The 22442-nt window shown below is 38.7% G+C and overlaps 1 non-coding gene across 1 annotated transcript; it reads right to left on the bottom strand.

Annotated features, from left to right (window-relative positions):
* Positions 1 to 22040: 22040 nt before the first annotated feature.
* Positions 22041 to 22178, bottom strand: LOC116089608. Its single transcript, XR_004118390.1, has one exon. It is a non-coding gene; the product is annotated as a small nucleolar RNA SNORA48 (small nucleolar RNA).
* Between the last annotated feature and the right edge of the window lie 264 nt (positions 22179 to 22442).

A 22442-nucleotide genomic window follows, 5' to 3' on the forward strand; every position in this document is an offset into this window, starting at 1 on the left:
TAAATGTGAGGGAAAGAGCACCAGCAGGCTTTGTTCTTATTCCACTGGTTAATGGTAGGAGCTAAACCAACTTGGACTTCTGAATTCAGACTGAGAATCTTTTTTGTTTGTTTGTTTGTTTGTTTTTCTTTTTTTCTTTTTTCTGTCCCCACCCAACACCACCGCCCCACCAGAAGTAAAGTGGAAATAAACTGAAAAATAACATTTCAAAATCATGTTGCAGCACTAGTCTCAGAGTATTGTAAATGAACAGCCATCACACTAAAAAGATTTATGATTAAGTGGTACTGAATCTCAAGCAGAATTTCTTCCAATCATTAAGAATAAGAAATATATGAACAATTCTGTTGTGTTGACTACTGGACATATACTAAGATTTGTTAATGTGAACTGAGGCAATGTAGAGAAGCATTTGCCTATTGTATTTTCAAAGTATGTGTTTCTGTACATATTAGATTTTACAAAAATCCTATAAATATTACAGAAACTCCTATTCTTTAAGGGAACATAAGTTTAATGCCTTGTATGATTTTTACCTGATCATTTTTTTATAGAAAGATTATAGATTTTATATGTGCCATAAATACTTGGTAATTGACTTTTTAAAAATTTATAAGTTTCATTGGTAGCAAAAAATATCTAGACTGAGAATCTTTTACAGTGCTACAATGCTGGTTCAGGATATTATGTTCACTTCTAAGTCCTCTTTCCTTCCTCCCTTCTTCCTCTCTTCCCTTCTTTCCATTCCTTACTCCTGGAATCCTTGCCATCCCAGCCTGATGGTGAGCATTTTTCTCTTTCTCTCTGTACTACCTTTCATCTTTTTTTCCTAATCTTCTTGGAGAACTCTGAGCCACCAGAGAAACATAGAGTTCCTCTTGGCTCAGTTAAGGATGGGAGATACAGCAAAAAGACAGTCTTCTTGTAGTTACCTTTTGTACAGAAGATTGCTTGCATCCACATCAAGAATGATGCAAAGTCTCATCCTGGATGAAGTGTCAATCACAGCTAGGGATGAAACAGCAACTCCCAAGGTGGAGGTGGCCCTAACAGCACAATTTAGGAGCCCTTTCTCTGGGCAGCTCACAAGAGCTGTACTTTACAAGGAAATTCTGAACATAGGGTATTATTTATCTGCGAGGGAGAACTCTTGACAGCTCGTACTATTTTGAATACACAAACAGCACTGCCCAAACAGGCCTTTGGTCTTCAGGAAAAGAACACTGAAGTGCATATGAATTGTGCTTGTCAGGCATTCAGGCTTTTGTTGGCTTGTCTCTTGACAATCACCAGAAGTGTCTGTAAGCCCCATGCAGTCAGAGTGCTCCAGGCATGTACAAGCTTCCCAGGTGCATTATGACTCTCTCCTTAATGGGATCCCACTTGCTAGGGAAACACTATAATCAAGAGTTAAAAAAGAATAAATTAGCTCCAAGTTTTCTGTGTTCCGACTTCCTGGGGCACCTGCAACAGTTTCATAATCATGGAGAGTTTTGTGTTTAATTCAAATATGTATTTATCCAAGCCTGAACTCAGATGGTAAATATCAAACTTAATTGTACCACCATTTCTTCCGTTTTCCTCCTAATTATTGATTTAGTAATAGGGCACTTTCCTAAAGAAGGATTAGCAGTATAGCTCCCAACTATAAACTAAGAGACACAAGCTTTACTGAAGTTTAATGTTTGCTTGAATAATCTACATCAGGGCTGGAGAACCTTATCAGGGACACACCCTGACAACTGTGCTCTTCTCAGATGTGTGTATATTGATGGTGGTCTTGTGATTTAAATTTCATGTGTTCACTTTTGTGGTGGGGTCTGGGATGCTAAGGATTGAACCTGGTTCCTAGCATGTGCTAAACACTGAGCTATGCCCTGAGCCTAATTTTTACTCCCCACCCACATTTTTTCAGTTTATACAGCAAATGGTACGGAAGACAAGAGGGCTTTTAGATTTAGTCACAGTAGGTACACAGTGCAAGCACATACCACACACACACACACACACACACACACACACACACACACACACACACAACCTCAGGTTGGGCATACCCTTGAATGAGACTGTGGATCCTCTCAAGAATTCTCTGGAAGATGCTCTGTTTATGCCCATTGCAGAGTGTGTACATACCCAGTGAGGTACCCCAAGAGGCCTCATGCTCTTGCCCATGGGTCTTGCTGCTGGTGCCACCACTACACTTACTGAGGAAGCTGGACTAGAATGTCTGTACTCTGAGTGGAAAAAGGCAGGAGTCCAAAGATGGAAACTAAATGGAAAGAGAAACAAGGGACCCTGGGATTTTAGAGCATCTAGAGGTAGGGTGTAGCCAGTGAGAGGCTGAGAGGAAGTGGTGCTCTGTGGTATACACAGAACCCTGAAAGGATTGGCTAATGCATAACAAGGATTTTAAGGTGCATGGCTTATAGTCTGGATGTTTACCAATCTATGTCAAAAGCATTTAGAATTACATTTTAATTACTTACAGTTTGAAAGATAGATTCTTTTTATTAGAATTATTATATATGTAACTAAATTAAAATCCAATTTGCTAATAAATATATTTTATTTGTTTTTTCTCATATATCACACTCAGAATGCAATATTCCTTACCCTCCCTTTCACCACTTACTTCTTCCCCATACGTTACTCTGTTTTTTCTTTTAACTTTTTTCTTTTTCTGTCATATATTAAATTGTGACCACAATTTCCTATTAGCTATAAAGTAAAAGGCAACCATGCTACAGTCAACTGACCCAGAGAGGCTAAATAACAAGGAAAGCTTAAGGGGAGGATGCTAGGATCTCTCTGGGAAAGGGAAAATGGAATGGAATGGAACGGAATGAAATAGAATAGAATAGGATAGAACAGAACAGAATAGAATAGAATAGAACAGAACAGAGCAGAATAGAATAGAACAGAACAGAACAGAACAGAATAGAACAGAACAGAATAGAATAGAATAGAATAGATAGGATAGAATAGAATAAATAGAACAGACTTTACATTCTTTTCATACATTTAAAAACTTTAGTTTGTTTTTTATTTGAATTGTCTAGTTATTTTATTATATCATCAAGTTCTGCTACCTTGTCCTTAAGACACTCTTTTGTCAAGGCCTCCCTGTGTTATATACTTGGTTTGTTGAGCTTTTTGATTCCATATTTATTTCCAGTTGAATTTTCACTAATATGTCTATATCCTTATTTAATTCACTTTTTAGATCCTGGATGTCATTAGATTATTTCCTTTATCCATTTGCTTTTTTTTTTTTTTTAGATCATCAGTCAGGACTTTATTCCTGCCTTCTTTAAGTTCGTTCAGGTGTTTGTTCATGTCTTCTCTAAACTCCTTGAATTCTTTGATTAGGTTTATAATTGTCCTTTGAAGTTCCATATCCTGAGATTTATCTAGATAATTTGCACTGGAGAATGTTTCTACAGGAATAATAATATTATATTTGCACTTAGGTGGAATGTTGCATAGGAGAAGCAGAGAAGTTTAGTGGTGCCACAGCCAAGAACTGTAGACACCAATGTGTTATTTCTTGGATATCACCTATTTCAGAATTTTTAGAGTGTTTTTATGCTCCAAATAGAATAGAAAGGGCTCTATGAAAGTGAATCAGTTTTTCAGTACCTAGCATGTGCTCCTTCACACTCCAATGTGGATTTTTAACACTTCACATAGTGTAGAATGGCTTATAGGTAAACCAAAAATAAATAAGCCTATTATTAATATGACAGCAGAAAAATCACATAAAGTACTTATGACATGGAAATCCAAGGCTTGAATTACCTAAATACCTTCTTGGAGTCCAAGTAATATTGTTATATTTTCGAGTACAGAGTAACGAGACAAATGCAGAAAGAGACTAAAGTCTGATCTCAGTGGATGAGAAGAATATTTCTAATAAGCAGCAGAGGACAGACACTCTCACAGGAAAGGTAGTGTGTGAGGAGGGAGGGAGAGGAATACTTGGAGTTTATATAGGAATTGGGAATGAGGAAGACAACAAAGCTGCCAACAAATCACATGAGTGGTTTCAGTCCCTCCTTCCTGGGATTATTTGCTCAACTGAGACAACCTATCTTGGGAGATAGACTGCCTCAGCAAAACATTTTCTCTCTGTGGCTCACTGAAAATGGTTTGAGCAAGGAAGATGGATTTTTTTCCCCCTCTTCTTTTTTTCTTTCTTTTTTTCAACTGAGACACTCTATCAAGTATAAATTCAGGAATTCTGAAAAATTTTGAAAGATTCCACTATCTATCTATCTATCTATCTATCTATCTAACTATCTATCTATCTATCTATCGATCTACCTATCTATCTATCTATCTATCTATCTATCTATCTATCTATCTATCTATCTACCATCTACCTCACAACAGTCAGAATGGCTAAAATCAAAAACTCAGATGACAGCAGATGCTGTCAAGAATGTGGAGAAAGAGGAATACTCCTCCATTACTGGTGGGATTGCAAGCTGGTAAAACCACTTTGTAAAACAACCTGGCAGTTCCTCAGACAATTGAAAATAGTTCTGCTGGAAGACCCAGCTATACCACTCCTGGGCATATACCCAAAAGATACTCCAACATTTAACAAGTATACATGCTCCAGTATGTTCATAGGAGCCTTAATTATAATAGCCAGAAGCTGGAAAGGACACAGATGTCCCTCAATAGAAGAATGGATACAGAAAATGTGGTACCTTTCCACAATGGAGTACTACTCACTATTAAAACAATGACTTCATGAAATTTGCAGTCAAATGAATGGAACTAAAAAATATCATCCTGAGTGAGGTAACCCAAACCTAAATGGATGCATATAGTATGCACTCACTGATGAGTAGATATTAGCTCTAAAGCTCAGAATACCCACAATACAACTTAGAGACCATATGAAGCTTATCAAGAAGGAAGACTAAAGTATGGATGCTTCAATCCTACTTAAAATGGGGAACAAAATAATCATGGAAGGTAGAGAGTGCCCCACCTTTGGATTCATCCCATCTGTAGATACCAATCCCCAACACTATTGCTGATGCTGAGAAGTGCTTGGTGACAGGACTCCAGTATAGCTGTCCTCTGAGAAGCTCTGCCAGCACTTGACTAATACATTTACAGATACAGACACTCACAACCAAGCATTGGACTGAGCCTGGGGACCCCAAGGAAAGAGTTAGGGGAAGGACTGAAGGAGCTGAAGGGGATTGCAACCCTACAAGAACAATAATAACAACTAACTGAAACACCCAGAGCTCCCAGGGACTAAACCACCAACCAAATAGTATACATGGATCCATGGCTCCAGCTTCATATGTAGCAGAGGATTGCCTTATTTGGCATCAATGGGAAGGGAGGCCCTTGGTCCTGTGGAGGCTTGATCCCCATCATAGAGGGATGCTAGAGAGGTGAGGTGGGAGTGGGTGAGTGGGTGGGGAGCACCGTCTTAGAGGCCAAAGGGAGGGGAGGATGGGATGGGGGGTTTTGGAGAGGAGACCAGGAAGTGGCACAGCATTTGAAATGCAAATAAATAAAATAACCAATAAAAAAGAGTAAGATTTTAAAAAAATTGGAAATTATAATGAATATGTGACATCTAAAAATACATATTTTAGGTAGTATAATCCATTACCTTTTAAATTCTGTTTTCTAGCTGGAGAAATAGTTTTTGAGGGAAAGAGAGGAAATAGTTTTCCTTGGTATAAGAATACAATTACATTTAAATATGATATGTGTTCTTATGTAGAGGCATTTAGCAGTGAATCTTACAACAACTATTTCCTTATAAATGCAGTTCTAGTCACCCAGCAAAGCAGAAACTCAGCATGTAGAGCCATGTGTTATTTTTGTAAGTATTGTCTGATGTTGCTTTAGTCTGTATGTGCTACTGAAACAAAATACCATATGCTGAGTAGCTTATAAATACTTAATAATAGATAGGTTTTATTTTTTAATTATTACTTAACTTATGAGTCTGAGAGAGCAAATAGACATTTGTAGGGGTCCCTGCACGTGTCCAGCAGGCAGAGATCTGTAAAGAGGTAGGAATGAAAAAAACCTGTTCAGATTAAGTTCCTCAACCTAGTCCAAATGCCAGGTGGTCTACTGGTAGTATATTTAAACACAATATAATTTAGGAAAAAAATTTTTCCTGATGTAATGCAATCCCTGGTGCACAAGTTAGTGTAAATTATATCAAAACTCAACTCAGAGTACATGTCATTTCTTCCAAGATGGTAGGTTCTGGAGGTACCTGTATTAGCTTAAGGGGCTAGGGAAGCATCTGGTCTGGGTTGTACAGATATCATGGAGGTCATCTAGGCTTTCTAGCTATCTCTGGTCCTAGTTGTGGAAGTTTGGGGGAGGAGCCCCTGGCTGTAAAGGTCAGTTAGATTATTGGTCACATCTGATTCTGGTTGCAGGGACTTGATATAGTCTGACCCAACAGATATTGCAGATGATTAGGCTTTTAATCAACTCCAATTGCCAGCATCTTGGGTCCTTCCCTTATCAATCCTGGATGCTTAACATTCCTGCTTTCCCTGAAGATCTATGCATAGAATGGCATTATTGCTCCCAGGAGACAATATCTAAATTTTACTTCTTCAACTCTAATAATTTTGCATGAGTTTTGTGCCAGCCGTTCCACTAAACATCCAAGGCAGGAAGCCATAATGCCCTTTATATCATTTTCAAATGCAAACCACAGTAACTTGGTTGTTAGCTTCTATGTCTGCAAAATACATTTGTAGAGGCGAATTAACTGTCTCTTTATGAAGAGGATGGAGAGGAAGATGCCTAGATGCGGAGACCAGCTGTGAGAAGATTATCTCTACAAGCTACTGCTCTTGGTATGTAAATCCTGGGTTATTCAGTTGACTCAGAGAAAACCTGTAGGGCCAGGTGAAATTGATCTACATTAGTATGTGTGGTGGTTTGAATATGGTTGGCCCAGGAAGTCACACTATTAGGAGGTGTGGCCTTGTTGGAGGAAGTGTGTCACTCTGGAGATGGGCTTTGAGACCCTCCTCCTACCTGCCTGAAAGCCAGTTTTCTCCTGTTTGCCTTCAGAACAAGAAGTAGAACTCTCAGCTCCTCCAGCACCATGCCTGCCTGGATACTGCCTTCCTATCATGATGAAAATGAACTGAACCTCAGAACCAGTAAGCCAGCCCCAGTTAAGTGTTGTCCTTTATAAGAGTTGTCTTGGTCATGGTGTCTCTTTACAGCAATAAAAATACTAACTAAGCCAGTGTGGGACCTATCTACTCTAAAATGTTTCAGCTTCCTCTGTGCCTGGAATTACTTTTGTCCAGCTGTGATTCCTGAGAGGTGCCGTGTTAGTATTGTTGTGCCACAAAAATGTTAGTAATCTCCAAAAAAACACATACAGGAGCCAATCTGTTGCAACTCACAGCAGGGTCTTTATTCTATTTGAGCTAGCTCCCCCCCCCCCACACACACACCTGTCCTGTCACAGAGGACAGTTTTGGTGTGTGTGTGGGGGAGCCTGGAATGTCTATCAGGGGAAGCAGCAAGCAGGGAATACATGTGCAAGCATCTAATTGTAAAGCTACTGTGGCCTTTAACACAATTGGCTGGTGCTGGGAGTCATATCATAAACTTAATTTCTGCTCCCCTCTGTCTTGGTGCTCATTAAGCAAGGAGTGGGTTTGTAACCTGGGGTGCTGGTTTGCTGGGGGAATAACCTGGAGACTCTGGCTTTGTTAAGGGTGTAACCTGGAGATAGTGGTCTTGTTGGGGGTTAGCCTAGAGACTGGAGCTAGGCTCAGGTTTTGATAGGGTATAACTTGGAAACTAATGTTAGGTACCAGCCTGTTAGCTTACCTGAGTTTAAATTTAGGTCAGGTTCTTTTTGACCTCTCAGTATCACCTGGAGCATTTTAAGAATCAATGAATTCAGGCACGCAGGATTTATCAGACATTAATTTGAACTTGTGAGTTTTGAGCAGCTTTAATTTGGGGTAGAGAGATATAATAAGAAGCATTGTACATTGAAGTGGGGGAATCATAAAGAGCTGGAAAGGGTAGGATTTATCACTAGTTTATTTGATCTAATTTTTGTAAAAGCAATCAACCCAAGGCATACCTACACATCACAGTGAATTTGAGATGCTTCTTTGCTTAGTAGGATGTGAAAAATGAGATGGGAACAAACTTTAGTTTCTAGGAGAGATGTTAGCTGTAGGAATATGGTTCAGGAGTGAAGTCAAATGAGTATAATTCTGAGTGCTTTTGAGAACACTCCAAGAAAATAAGAGTCTTGTGACCTCAGTTTCTTCAAACGATTGAGTTGTTCTTGGAATACGTATTCATATTCCTCCCAGGTGTAGCACATAGCAGTGAGTTTACTTCAGATTACTTATGATTGCTTGCCACAATTATTCCATTAAATGTTTATATGCCTCTATGTAAAAACACATTTTTCTGTTTTTGCCATCTACAGTTTGTCCTTGTGATTGTATACAGCTTGGACCCAGGAAAACTTTACTCTCATGACCATTATTAATCCTTGGAGTACAAACTGTCTGAGGCTCTCAATGAAGATGGCTAGTATGAGTCAGATGGTGGTGGGACATGCCTTTAATCCCAGCTCTGGGGATCTCTGAGTTTAAGGCTATCCTGATTTATAGAGTTAGTTCCAGGACAGCCAGAACTACCAAGAAAATCCCTGTTTCATAAAACAAAACAAACAAAAAAAAAAAAAAAAAAAAAAAAAACAAAAACAAAACAAAACAAAAATAAAAGCCGGCCATTGCTTGAGACTTTAGTCTACCTCATTTATCAGCTCCATTCTCCCCATGTCCCACTGCTTCTAGAGCAGTGGCACTTAGCAGGCATACACGTGCCATTCTAAAGGGAGGAAGTTCTGTGAGTTAGTTAACGGTCTCCACACCTCCAGACTTTCCCCATCCCAGTTGGCTCAAGGTCCTGCCCTGGTAGTCTCTGAAAATACCTATTACATTTCTTGAGTGTGGTAACTTGTTCTCTCCCACTGAAGGAGCCTCAGCAAGTGGAGCTGCTCTTTGAAGAAAGAAGATCCTAGTGGGGCCTTCATCAAACCCACTCATTCATGTACTCGTTGGGGAATGTTCTCTTCACTATCGATTCTTTTGAGGCAAGAATGAAGCCCAATAGCTCCTGAGTATCTTATGGTTCCAGCTTTCCAGAAATCACTTTTTTTAATGTTCACTTTTTAATCTTAAAGGATGGCCATTCTCAGAAAAGTATCACATTACAAGCAATTACAGTTATTACAGTCATCATTGTTATAATAAAAACTAGTAGATGGCTTCCTGAACATCATCAAAAGCTTTGCTCTTCTCTATATAATGTGCATAAGAATCATTTGGGGATCTATTTCCAGCGCAGATTGTAGCTTGTGACTAAATCTGATGGGAATAGTACTGAGTCTCTGGACCACATTATGAGGAGCCAGGATAGGAAGAATTAAGAACCTGTATGATCTTTTCCCAGTGTTAAAGATTAAATGAAAGTGCTACTTGCTCCTGTGACTATCAAGAAGCTATTATCTCCTTGTCATAGTTTCTCTGGCATAAGGACCTCCAGCAAAGTAATTCTGGCTTCACTCACTCCCCTTTGCTCACTGTGCTGTATCACTTCTACTGAACATCTGCCTGGAGCCAAAAAATAAATAAATAAGTAAGGATGTCTGACCGGCCCTAGACTCAAAAATCAGAAATCAATTTTTATTAATAATGGAATCATTAAGCTTCTAATTTAACTCGCAGGCACTTACATCTTCAAGCCAGCTTTTTTTTTTCTTTTTTTTAATTCTGTAGAGCTCTGTCAGAAGTACCTTAACAGTCAAACAGTGGGAGAGAAATAATGATGCCATCACGCAGGTGTATACTAGGAAGCAGACAGAATAATCCTTTCCAAATGGCTAGGAAATTATGCCATGATGTTCAGATTTAATTCAACCAGATCTGCCAGGCCAGAAATCCTAATTTTCCATTTAAGACTAAGTGCTGACACTTATTAGGTATTGAGAATTAGAAATGAGGGACTTTTTAAAATATAAAAGTTTTCATTAATTCTTTCAGAATTTCAAACATGCATACAATATATTTTGATCAAATTCACTTCAGCTTCTCCCCCTAACTCCTTCCAGTTCCATTCTACTCCTTTCAACTTCATTTATTCTGTCCTAAAATAACCTACTCTGTCCAATTCATGTTGCAAGGGCGTGAGAACATCCATTGTAGCATGACCAATCTACCTGGGACTTCAGGAAATCGATTTCCTAATTGACTTCTTAGGAACCACACAGTTCTTGTAGCTCCTCAGCTAAGGGTGTGGGCACATGAGCCCACACACATCCATGCAGGGATGTTGACTGGCATGATCTAATGCAGGCAACTATGAGTTCATGAGTACAATAGTCTTCTTTTGTCTATACTACTTCACTCCGGTCCTTCCAGTCTTTCTTCTTCCTCTTTCTCAATGCTCTCTGAGCCTTAGTTGGGAGGTGTGGGGAGCCACAGCTGCCACCCTATACTGAACACCTGGTCTCTGGCCAAAGCAGAGAGCATTGATAATCAAGCCATTAGTTGGAGAAGCTGAGTGCCTCCAGTTTGTGACGAAAGCTGGTATGAATTTCCCGCAGCCTATTATGCTTTGCCACGTAGCTGATGCTGATTGGGACCAGGAAAAGTATTTAACCTGTAAAGGCTGGAGGCTTCTAGATTCTACTTGAGAGAGGATTATTATGAGCCAGGCGGTGGTGGTGCACACGCCAGTAGTCTCAGCTACTAGGGAGGCTGAGAGAGATAATAGAGATTATAGAGATTAGAGATATTATTAAGAAGAAGTAAAATAAGGGTTCCTGAATAAAATCTGCTTGGAGAAGGGCTCATGTTTGCCTCCTTATTTCTGCTGGACAGGTAAGGCGGCCGACAGGGAGGGTCTATTATATAAATGTCCCATGTAGAGCTGAGCGTGCCACAGATACTTATTCTCTGCAAATTGATCAGTTGACATCCACAGTAATAAGAAAATTCTCTGATGAGGTCTGAGAGCTTCACTAATCTATAACTACACACACACATACACACACACACACACACACACACACACTCACATACACACACACTTAGAAGGCAGTTTGATAATATAATAGTAGTAAGCTTACCACTAGGCCCGAGGGCCCACCAGTCATGAATTCTTCATAAGATTGCTCAGACCAGACAATGGGTTTCCTCCTGTGGAATGGATTTTAAATTCACTCAGAATGAGGTTGGTTAACCTCACATTTGTGCCAGAGCTGTAGACCTTTTGGAATATTTTACACATGTCAGTCATTATTTTAGTTCATAGGGAAGAACTTCTAAAATGTGTATAGGTAAATCAGATTTTGAATATTGATAGTTATAATTCATTTCCCCTTTGGAGACTGTGACATTCATACAGCATTTTCTCTTTCAAATTGTGCTTAAACGCCCATCGCTATGTTTATCCATCCATAAAATGGATAAACCTGACGTTACACAAAACCCAGTTATCTTTACTTTTATTATCTAACCATTTGCATATGACACAGGTTTGTCAAGCATAAAAATAGATTTTATCATGATTTTAAAATCTTATTTTGTGATATTAATTAGACTAAAAATCCGTGGAGGCTTCTAGAATTGTACAAAGTCTGTAAAAAAAATAGTTCTGGAAAGAGTCCATAGCTTAGAAGTGTAGTTAAAAAGTCTAATACAGTACTGATGGAAGCTGCAGACATCAAGGTAGTGATTGCTGTAATATAGATCAATGGATGGCAGGTGTCTGCCTCTTCTTCCTTTTCCTCTTCCTCCTCCCTGCCCCTTTTTCTTTCTCTTCCTGTTCCCTCTCCCCATTCTTCTTGATATTCGGTTTAAGGTCTCCACAGTGTGTATATTTCCTTACTAAGCACTTTTCAGTTGTGTACATCTCTATTTTGGGAAGGGAACACTGTAAATAGGAGGATGGCAGAGTATTGTGGTAGCAGAATCTTTAGATGACCAGCCAAGATTCCTGCCCTCTGGGATGAATGCATTGATTGTGGCAGTACCTGTGACTAACACGGGATTTCACACCCCTGGTTAAGCTTCTTTGGGTGGCTAGAGTGAAATGAGGTTGATTTGTTAGGAAAAAAAGAGCAACTTCCTGTCTTACAAGGGTGAAAGCCATGAAGGAACTTCTTAGAAGGAATTGGAGCTCCCTCACTGGCTGTGAAAAAAGAATCATGTGAGTGTTGTATGTGGAAAGCGCGTGGGTTTTTGACCCTCACATTTAGTTTCCTGAGTTCAAAGTCATGTCCAACAGTTTAAGAAATGGTGTCTTAAGAAAAGAGGGATTGCAATGATAATTTCTTCCTCTTATATAAATTGTGCATATATCTATATCTATCTATCTATATACATATATATATGTATGTGTATGTATAAGTGTATGTGTATATGTATGTGTATATGTATATGTATATTATATTATATTTCTCCATAAACTGAAAGTCAGTCCCTTCAAAGTATAACTGCCAGGAAAGGTAGGGCTCTAGTGTACCTTTTTGTATTTACAGCTAATAGACACAGCTGGTGATCTAAGTGGCTTTTATACTAACCAACATTACAATTGCAACTCTTAGTTTCTTTCTGAGTTTTTTTTCCCCTTTGATACAACCGATCAGGTTTGCACAGATGAGAGTGATTTCAGTTCATGCTGCACCTTTCTCTATTGAAATATCCCATTAGTTGTCAAAATATATCTGTATCATATTAGCTGTGTTTGGCTTTGGGTTTGACATTGCTATCATGTGATAGAATAAAGATTATAAATCAATGGTCTATAGTCCTGGGATTCTAATACATATTGTTAAACTCTCTTAGAATCTTGGTTTCAGTTTTACATCTCAAGGAAAATGTATTAAAGCTGACAATAAAATGCTTCTTATTATTCTTTAGGTATAGAAGGTGCTGAATTGATTTGGCCAGAATTTTGGATATTAAGTTTATAGAATATGTACATATAATGTCATTTGCTTTGGCAAAATTTTTCTCATGTTTTTTTTCTTTCTAAAATAAATTGCTTTACCTTCTAGTCATTTGTAATATCTATGTTTTGCTATTCTAAAAACAAAGGCTTGATTATTTAGAGTTCTCTCTTGCCAACTACAAGCCAACTGGCTGAGTAAATGGATAAAAATTCTTAGCCCTACAGAAGTAAGAATTTCTATCAGTTTCTGTGAATGACCTGAAGATGCAAATGTTTTGTTACTGACAGTTACAGCTGTCAGCCATCAGGCTAGCAAGTCTGCTGAAGGCAGAACATTTAAATTACTGCAGCCCCTCACTTCAGGCTTCACTGAACAGTCTCCCATCTGGGGACACACAGGGAGATCTCACAATGCTCAGAAGATTCCTCCCTGGGATCCAGGGCACTACCTAACCCGGTTATCAGCACATGCTCTTGTATCTGCCTAAGTGTAATGTTTTCCATGTAAATACAGAAATAGAAGAAAAATTTGTGGATTTTTGTTTTAGGACTATTAAGACAAATGACTGATTTAAGTTTGTTACAAGGATTTTTCTTGTTTCTCAGTGAATGATTTTTTTAGCTCATTGTGGTAGGAGAATAGGCTGAACACTTGATTAGAACCTCTTTCTTATAAACCCTGGAAGCATCAAAAGAAGAGCATTGATTCTAGTTCAAATAGAAAGAAAGAAAAAATTCTAAAACAAAATTTATTTTATCTTTCATGGCTATTTTATAGAAAATGGGATTTTGGTTTTGTAATTGTTTTGTGAATATGAAGTTTTATTAAGGGCTGGCGGGGTAGCTCAGTGGGTAAGAGCACTGACTGCTCTTCTGAAGATCCTGAGTTCGGATCCCAGCAACCACATGGTTCACAGACTTCCGTAATGAGATCTGACACCCTCTTTTGGTGTGTCTGAAGACAGATATTGTGTATTACACTGGAGCAAGGAGAGGTGCTGAGTTTAATTCCCAGCAGCCACATGATGGCTCATGGTCATCTATACAGCTACAGTGTACTTATACACATAAAATAAATAAAATAAATCTAAAAAATAGTTTTATTAAAATTTAAATTGCATCACTAATTATATTAATAAGATGTTTATTTCTTTTATTTTATGTGTATGAGCTTTTGCCTGACAGTATCACATGTATGGTGGGTGCACACAGATGCCAGAAGAGAGTATTAGATCCCTTCAAACTTGAATCACAGACAGTTGTGAGCCTTCTAATGTGGGTGATAGGAATTAAATTCTGATTCTGTGAAAGCAACAAGTAAGCCAACTTCCAAGCACACTAATTAAAATTTAAGTTTTATGTAAAACTATACCTTTGCTTTTACCATTCTCATTCTATAAAAGTACAATTTTAATGAGTTAGTAGTAAAATATACAATGTAATTGCTTCTATGTATTAAAAGCTTGGTAATAATGCAATTATTTATTCTGTTGTAGGTATATTTCAAGAATAAAATGTAGTGTAAACAACATAGACATTTTCCCATCATCATAGTATTTAGAGGCTTTGGGTTTTGTTATTCTGAACTCATTGTTTGTGAATTATAGACTAGACCAAATGAATAATTGTGATTTAAAGATTCAGCATGAGTAAATACTATAATGTCAGAATCTAAGTGAAACCCATATTCCTGCATTTGAAATGTAAATTTCACTATAAACTCAGGATCCATTTTATCTTAAAAACTGAACATTATAAAACAAGGTCCCAAAACTTAATTCTGAATAATGAAAAGGCCCAAAACAATAATCAATGTATTAACAAAGACTCTTCCCATTGAATGTTACAGTATCTAAATACTGTCACCCATAAAGAAAATTAAGTCCTTGGAGATCTGGGTAGTCTCAAACTTGAAGAAAAAGAATGAAAGGTGAGCTTTGAACATCTTGTCAATCATGGTGAAGAAGTTGTCAAAGGGCTGAGAGGCTATTAAGAGATTTCCTCTAAATCAGTGTGGCAGTTTCCCAGGAAGATGGAAATTGATCTATTTTAAGATCCAGCTATAAGATTCTTGGGCATATACACAAAAGTTGCTTCATCTTATCACAAAGATGTTTTCTCATTCATGTTCATTGCTGCCCTATTCATAATAGCCAGAAATTGGAAGCAAACTTGATATCCCTCAGCAGAAGAATGGATAAAGAAAATATATTAATTTACACAATGGAATATTACTCAGCCATTTTTAAAAAAATGACATCATGAAATTCATAGGCAAATGATTGGGATGTGAAAAAATTCACCGTAAGTGAGGTATCTAAGATCCAGAGAAGTAAATATGGTATATATCTATATGTGACTATTATTCAGCAGTAAGCCTCTGAGACAACAATTACATCAGGTGAATAAAAGATGCTTTTATAAGGGCAATGGTGGCAAAATCTTGTGGGAGTAATCAAGCAATATCAGATTTGACTTAAGGCCCACTCCATGAGATGAAACCCATACCAAAGAAACTTTACTAAAACTCAAAGCACACATATCCCACACAATAATAGTGGGAGACTTTAACACCACACTTTCAGCAATGGACAGATCAGGGAAACAGAAACTAAACAGAGACACTAACTAACTGTGAAACTAACAGAACTTATGAACCAAATGGATCTAACAGATATTTATAGAGCATTTCATCCTAAAGCAAAAGAATATACCTTCTTCTCTGCACCTCATGGTACCTTCTCCAAAATTGACCATATAATTGGCCATAAGATAGGCTTCAACAGAAACAAGAAGATTGAAATAATCCCATGCACTCTATCAGATCATCACGGACTAAGGCTGGTCGTAATTTCCAACAAAAACAATGGAAAACATTCATACATAGAAACTTAACACTCTACTCAATGATAACTTGGTCAATGAAAAAATAAAGAAAGAAATTAAAGACTTTATAGAATTTAATGAAAATTAAGACACATCATACCAAAATTTATGGGACACAATGAAAGCAGTGGTAAGAGTAAAACACTTAGCTCTAAGTGCCTCCAAGAAGAAACTGGAGAGAGCATACACTAGCAGCTTGACAACACACCTGAAAGCACTAGAACAAAAAGAAGCAAATATATCCAAGAGGAGTAGATGACAGGAAATAATCAAACTCAGGGCTGAAATCAACCAGATAGAAACAAAAAGAACTATACAAATAATCAACCAAACCAGGAACTGGTTCTTTGAGACAATCAACAAGATAGATAAATCCTTAGCTTGACTAACCAGAGGGCAGAGAAACAGTATCCAAATTAATAAAATCGGAAAAGAAAGGGAGACATAACAATGGAAACCATGGAAATTCAAAATATCATTAGACCCTACTACAAAAGTTTATACTCTACTAAATTGGAAAATATGGATGAAATGGACAATTTTCTAGACACATACAAGGTGCCAAAGTTAAAACAGGATCAGATAAATGATGTAAACAGTCCCATATCCCCTAAAAAAATAGAAGCAGTCATTATTAGTCTCCCAACCAAAAAAAGCCCAGGACCAGATGGGTTCAGTGGAGAATTCTATCAGACCTATAAAGAAAACCTAATACCAGTACTCTTTAAACTATTTCACAAAATAGAAACAGAAGGCACACTATTCAATTCATTCTATAAAGCCACAGTTACACTTCTATCTAAACCACAAAAAGACCAAACAAAGAAAGAGTACTTCAGACTAATCTCCCTTATGAATATTGATGCAACAATACTCCATAAAAATCCAAGAGCATATTAAAACAATTATCTACCATGATCAAGTAGGCTTCATCCCAGGGATTCAGGGATGGTTCAATAAATAGAAGTCCATCAACATAATCCACTACATAAACAAACTCAAAGAAAAAAAAACCATATAATAATTTCATTAGATGCTGAAAAAGCATTTGACAAAATTCAACATCCCTTCATTTAAACGTCTTGGAAAGATCAGGAATACAAGTCCCATACCTAAACATAGTAAAACAATATACAGCAAACCAGTAGCCAACATCAAACTGAATAGAGAGAAACTTAAAGCAATCCCACTAAAATTAGGGACTAGACAAAGCTGCCCACTCTCTCCCTATCTATTCAACACAGTACTTGCATTTCTAGCTAGGGCAATTAGACAACAAAAGGAGATCAAAGGGATACAAATTGGAAAGGAAGAAGTCAAAATATCACTATTTGCAGATGATATAATAGTATCCCTAAGTGACCCCAAAAATTCCATCAGAGAACTCCTAAAGCTGATAAACAACCTCAGCAAAATGGCTGGATATGAAATCAACTCAAACAAATCAGTAGCCTTCCTCTACACAAAGGAAAAACAGGCTGAGAAAGAAATTAGGGAAACAGCACCCTTCATAATAGTCACAAATAATATTACATACCTTGGTGTGACTCTAAACAAGCAAGTAAAATAACTTCAAGTCTCTGAAAGATCTCAGAAGATGGAAAGATCTCCCATACTGATGGACTAGCAGGATTAATATAGTAAAAATGGCTGTCTTGCCAAAAGCAATCTACAGATTCAATGCAATCCACATCAAAATTCTAACTCAATTCTTCATAGAATTAGAAAGAGCAATTTGCAAATTCATTTGTGATAACAAAAAACCCAGGATAGCAAAAACTATTCTCAACAACAAAAGAACTGTCTGGGGGAATCACTATCCCTGACCTCAAGTTGTACTACAGAGCAATAGTGATAAAAACTGCATGGTATTGGTACAGTGACAGGTAGGAAGATCAGTGGAGTAGAATTGAAAACCCAGAAACAAACCCCATACACCTATGGTGACTTGATTTTTGACAAAGGAGCTAAAACCATCCAATGGAAAAAAGACAGCATTTTTAACAAATGGTGCTGGTCAGCATGTAGAAAAATGCAAATGGACCCATTCTTATCTCTTTGTTCAAAGCTCAAGTCCAAGTGGATAAAGAACTTCCACATAAAACCAGATACACTGAAACTTATAGAGGAGAAAGTGGAGAAGAGCCTCAATCACATGGGCACAGAGGAAAATTTTCTGAACAATACACCAATGGCTTATGCTGTAAGATCAAGAACTGACAAATGGGACCTCATAAAATTGTAAAACTTCTGTAAGGCAAAGGACATTGTTAATAGAACAAAAAGGCAACAGACAGATTAGGAAAAGATCTTTACCAAACCTACATTTGATAGAGGGCTAATATCCCATATATAGAAAGAACTCAAGAAGTTAGACTCCAGAGAATCAAATAACCCTATTAAAAATGGGATACAGCACTAAACAAAGAATTCTCAACTGAGGAATATTGAATGGCTGAGAAGTACCTAAAGAAATGTTCAGCATCCTTAGTCATCAGGGAAATGCAAATCAAAACAACCCTGAGATTCCTCACACCAGTTAGAATGGCTAAGATCAAAAACTTAGGTGACAGCAGATGCTGGTGAGGATGTGGAGAAAGAGGATCATTCCTCCATTGCTGGTGGCATTGTAAGCTGGTACCACCACCTGGAAATCAGTTTATGACGGTTTCTCAGAATATTGGACATAATAGTATCTGAGGAACCAGCTATATCACTCTTGGCATATACCCAGAAGATGCTCCAACATGTAATAAGGACACATGCTCCACTATGTTCATAGCAGCCTTATTTATAATAGCCAGAAGCTGGAAAGAATCCAGATGTCCTTCAACAGAGGAGTGGATACAGAAAATGTGGTATATTTATACAATGGAGTGCTACTCAGCCATTAAAAATGATGACTTCATGAAATTCTTAGGCAAATGGATAGAACTAAAAAATATCATCCTGAGTGAGGTAACCCAATCGCAAAGAACACACATGTTATACACTCACTGATAAGTGGATGTTAGCCCCAAAGTTCCAAATAACCATGATATAATTCTCAGATCACATGAAGCTCAATAGGAAGGAAGACCAAAATGTGGGTGCTTTGGTCCTTCTTAGAAGGAGAACAAAATACTCACAGGAGCAAATATGGAGATAAAGTGTAGAGCAGAGACTAAAGGAAAGGCCACCCAGAGACTGTCCCACCTGGGGATGCATCCCGTATACAGTTACCAAACCCAGACACTATTGTGGATGCCAAGAAGTGCATGCTGAAAGGAGCCTGATCTGGCTGTCTCCTGAGAGGCCCTGCCAGAGTCTTACAAATACAGAGGCAGATGTTAGCAGCCATTGTACTGAGCTCGGGGTCCCCAATGGAGGAGTTAGAGAAAGGACTGAAGGAGTTGAAGTGGTTAGCAACCCCATAGGAAGAACAATATCAACCAACCAGACCCACCAGAACTCCCAGGGACTAAGCCATCAACAAAGGAGTACACAGGACTCCCACTGAATATGTAACAGAGGATGGCCTTGTCATGCATCAATGGGAGGTGAGGTCCTTGGTCCTATGAAGGTTCACCCTCATAGAAGCAGGGGGACAGAGGATGTGACAGGATGTTTCTGGGATGGAGAGAAACTGGGAAAGGGCATAACATTTGAAATGTGAATAAAGAAAATATCCAATAAAAAAATTAAAAAGAGAAATTAATATCTGTTATATTATTTTAAGTTTTTACCAGGAAAATATATATTGTTTCTATAGTATAATAAAAATTAATTTTATGATACAGTAAAGTAACACCAATGAGACTTGCTCTAATAAAGAGGGAAATAGATTGTATTGGTCAAATGAGTAAAATAGGGACAATAATGGAGAATAGCCATAGAACTAAAATATAAATTTGAATCTTTAGTGATAAAAATAATTCTTTTGAGTCAATGAGAGACAAGAAAATGTTTTCTCATAGAATTTTCAAGAATAAATATAGAAAAAGAACAGAAAATATCCATTTGTTGAATAGCACAGTAATAATTTTTATTTAGGTAAGAATATTCAGCAGATGCTAAAATTAACTGGCTGAGATCAAATCGCAGCTTGGAGTGGGTGGATAGGCACAAACTCCCACCCATAGCCAAGGAGCTGTTGGAGCCTGATAGATGTTCAGAGAGGAAGAGTCATTTTTAAAAACATTTTAGTAATTATTTCTGAATTTCACATCATGCACACCAGTCTTGTTCATCTCCTCATCCCCTCATATTTGTCCTTGCCCTTGAAAACTCCTCCCCCAAAAACTATATACACACACACAAACAAACAAACAAACAAACAAACAGAGTACAGAAACCAAATCTTTGTGGATGTCACAGTGTATGCTACAGTATAGGCCTCCCTCTGTCAATACATTTTCACTTGCAAATGTTCATTGCAGTGAATCATTGGTCTGTTTTGAGATCTCTGGCTTCTTTGACACCATCGACATAGGATCTTCACTGGAACTCCTCCCAGTTGTCCTGTTGTCACCCTATGTCATAGAGATTCTGCAGCTTTAGATCATCAGGACTGAACCTTTCATGTTTTCCATGAAAGACTTTGGGTCTGGGTGGTAGCTGAGCTGGGCAGCCCACCTGAGCTCACCCTTATCTGCTGAGCTCCTCTCCAGTGCTGCTCCAGCTAGGCCACCCAATACCACCATTTGGAGGGGACAAGGACAATTCTCCTGCTTTCAAACTTTCTGGGAGGTGGGCAGGGAACTCACCCACATGCAAACCTCCAGAGCCAGCTCTACTGTGTGCTCCATTCATGGGTAAGTGCCCCCTCTCCCTAGTACTGCAGACTGTAAGAGGGCAGGGTTAGCTCACCTGCTCTTAAAACCCTAGGGCCAGCTCTTCAGACTGCCATAGGTGGTGAGGGGCTAGAAGGAAGAGGTCATCATCTCCACCCCATACTACCTCACTGTAGACAAGTTGCACTCTCTATCTTGATGCTGGCTTACCTGTGTCCCCACCACCAGCATCAGCTTTCCTGTGGTGTCTAGGTAAGGTGTAGGGCCTGCTATCTCCAGTTCTGCCACCCATGAGAGATGGGACCAGATCTCCAGGTGCCATAGTCAGTGAGAGGTGGGTGTCTTAGTCAGGGTTTGTATTCTTGCACAAAACATCATAGCTAAGAAGCAAGTTGTGGAGGAAAGGGGTTATTCAGCTTACACTTCTACATTGCTGTTCGTCATCAAAGAAGTCATGACATGAACTCACACAAGGCAGGAACTTGGAGGCAGGAGCTGATGTAAAGGCCATGGAGGGTGCTGCTTGCTGGCTTGCTCAGCTTGCTTTCTTATAGAACCCAGGACTACTAGCCCAGGTATGGCACCATCCACAATGGGCTGGGCCCTCCCCCCTTGATCACTAATTGAGAAAATGCCTTGCAGCTGGATCTCATGGTGGCATTTCCTCAAGAGAGACTCCTTTCTCTGATAACTCTAGCTTGTGTCAAGTTGACACATAAAACCAGCCAGTACAATGGGGGTAAGTTCTTCACAGTTTTCAGACATTCATGTGACCCCTGGCAGTTGCCAGAACCAGAGGCATCCCCATGTTATCTAGTAGTAATATGAGCCACAGACATCAACATGACCCATGCTGTTGCTTAGCCATGGATCTAGACATGGCCCTCAGCAATAGCTATGTTGGGACCTGACCATGTCCCTAGGTGGTGAGGCTGGCCACTCACAGTAGGTAAATCCTCTCCAGAGTCTCTAGTTTATAATTCTCAAGTTGCTCCACTTCTCTTTCTCTCTCATCTGAACACCATATATTCACATATTGTGGCAGCTCTCATGGCAGGTTGACCACTCATCTGGTGGGTCCCATCTATGCTGCACGGCATTCAAGTGAGTGTCTATGGCTAGCCTGTACCATGCTTTGAAAGAAAGTTCTGTGGGTGGCATGGTGATCTGCAGGTCTCTGTCTGTCTTCCTTCTCCTATGCTGTGCTTCGTGGACTCTGTGTGTCTATTGCCTCTGGTGCCATGGGTGGAAGGAAGGTCTGTGAGTATGTTTTCCAGGCCACGCTGCTTGGCATAGCAGAGTGCAGGCCTCTGTTTGTCTTCCTCCTTTCATGTAGTGCTGCCTTGATTTGATTTGATTTAAATGTTATGTATCCTAGGCATAAGACAGTTTTGACCACCAAGCTGGGCATCAAGCTAGGATGAACAAAGGACCTGCTCTCCCCCTGACTGACATAAGAACACCACCACGAACAAGGTGTCTCTTTGCCCATTGCCATGGATGGGTAAGAGGTATTTCTTTTTAAAGAGTGTTGTCACTGACAGATCAACCACACTCCAATGGATGGTCACCAATCCAAGGATATATGGACATCATAAATTTGACTTGAGGAATTAAAGAAAAAAGTAAGAGGACACAACATTTAGTGGGTAGGGAATCAGGGGTTGATCTTGGATGGACTGGGGTGTGTATGAGTATAATTAAAACGCACTACACATTCTCAATGAACTAGTGAAAATAAAATTAGTTGGCTGAACATGCAACGAA

Source organism: Mastomys coucha, unplaced genomic scaffold (assembly GCF_008632895.1).
Source record: "Mastomys coucha isolate ucsf_1 unplaced genomic scaffold, UCSF_Mcou_1 pScaffold14, whole genome shotgun sequence".
Lineage (NCBI taxonomy): Eukaryota > Metazoa > Chordata > Mammalia > Rodentia > Muridae > Mastomys > Mastomys coucha.